The following is a 2304-nucleotide window of genomic DNA, read 5'->3' on the forward strand; positions in this document are numbered from 1 at the left end:
GGAGCTACAGAAAAAGGAATGGGGCAAGTTAAATACTATGAAACTGCTACATATATAAGGTTCTTCCAATTGTTAGATGCCTGTGGTTAGACTTCTGAAAAAGTTTTTTTACATTGTTCTTATTGCTGTGACAGAACAGTGGATTTTTCAGAGGTTCTTACCTGACAAATCTAGGAAAGCTCTTAAGGAAGCTATTTTTATAATTACAGTTGCACAATAATATTCCCTTCTTATGTGTTTGGGGGGACTGTTTGTGACAGGGTCTTGGTAGGTAATGAAGGCTGTCCTTGAAGTCAATGCAATCCTCCTGCCTCTGCCTCCCCTGGGCTGGCGTTACAGGTTTAACGCTTGATTAGCAGTAAAACCTTGGTTCACTAACTCTTCTGTTTGCATATAATTAGATTCACAAACAAAAGTATTCAACAAAATTTTGCTCCTATCTGCAAAGTCCACTTTGGGTGACTAATACAACCACAGCCATCTTCCCCTAAACTGTAAAATAAACTGAAGTTTGTAAACTGAGGTAGCACTGTAAAAAGAAATTATTTCCAAATAGAAGATGGACATTTAAAAGACTACTTTTCTCACCTGGCATTTTTATTTTATCCAAGTCAGCAACCAGTGAGTATGAGTACTACTCACCCTGAGGTGAGTAGTATAGCCTGGAAAGTTACCAGGGACAGAAAGGGCTGTGGTGGTGGTGGTGACTGCTTGCTGCCTTCTGCGTGCCATAAAGAAGGCTGCCTTCTGCTCTACCTTCTGCATGGTAGAGCAGACTGTTTCTGCTCTACCATGCAACTGTGCATGGGAACCAGCCATCCATGAAACTGAAACCTCTACAAAACATAAGCTGCAACAGACCTTTCCTTCTTTAACTTTGGGAGTTAGGTATTTCATCTCAGCAATGAGAAAATTAAGATACCACTCAATGATGAATAGACTACCCTCTAAGAAAACTGGAAATTCACATGCACATCAAATAAGTTGAATCTATCTCTACCATATATAAAATTCAAAAATGGATCAAAGACCCCAAGAGATAAAACTCAGAATAGGAAAATTTTCATAGTATTGGGTCAGATGTGACCTTCAATGACACCAAAAGCACCAACAAAAGACATAAGCTACACTTTATCAAAATATTTTGTACAGCAACGATGCTTATCAAGAGAATGAAAAGAAAACCTACAGGGAGAAAATATTTTCTTATGCCTATACTTAATAACAGGCTAATTCCCACAGTAAAGAACTCTAATTCAACAAGGCAACACAATTTAAAATGGACAAAGAAGAAGGGCACCTACAGTACAAACTACTGTATTCAGGAAGACTGCTGTATGCAAGAGGATTGCTTGAGCCCAGTTTAAGCCTGAGTGAGACCTGTTCCAAAAAACGAAAAACAGTTAAAAAGGTAAATTTGGTAACTGATAGTTACCAGAGAAAATTTTAAAATGATAAACTATTCAAAAGGCATTCATCGCAACTAATGAGCCAAAAGAGCAAATGGTTACAGAAATTATTAAAGTAGGATTTTAATGAAGCCTGAACTGGTAGAAATGGCCAACAGTATTTCTTCTCCTGTCTCAAAGCAAAGACATACACACACTCACACAAGGCACTCAAGGCACTATCAGGTATCTATAATTGTATTTTGCAAAGGATTACACATCCAATGACTTTACTAATGACGTACAGTTTATGTCCTCCCACGTGTCCTCCCACACTGACAGATAAAACACATTCTCTAAGCACAAAGCTTATATTAACAAATAACTTTCTGCTTAAAAACAAAATTTCAATTAATAACCACAACAGGGATTTAGTTATTTAATGCAACCACTAATCTAATGTCATCAATAGGATCTAAACAGTTTTACCACAAAACCAGGGATATATTCAATGGACATGCATTAATAATCTATGCAGTTTAACATTATACCAGAAAAGAAATTGAATATAAAAGTACTCTTAATTTTTGGTAGTTTTCAAATTTCATGGCACAAATTACCCAAACAAGGAAAACCTGTAAAAACAGATTTTAAATATTTTAATAAAATGGTAGAAAACTGAAGCCTTTAAGTTTTCACAGTTGGCTTTAAGATTTAAATGTCAAGCTGGCCCCAATCTGTCAAAATTGACAGGTAAATATTTACAATGACTAGACAGACTTTCCTTGCCTGATATGGGAGGTCTAACATCTTACCAAAACACTTTGGGGTCAATTTCTCAATGCAAACGTTTTTGAGTAAATACCGTGGTGATATAAACGTAGAGACATATGTAGTATCGTGACAAGGATGAAAA

This window comes from Octodon degus, unplaced genomic scaffold, assembly GCF_000260255.1.
Source record: "Octodon degus isolate 3935 unplaced genomic scaffold, OctDeg1.0 scaffold00374, whole genome shotgun sequence".
NCBI classification, from domain to species: Eukaryota; Metazoa; Chordata; class Mammalia; order Rodentia; family Octodontidae; genus Octodon; species Octodon degus.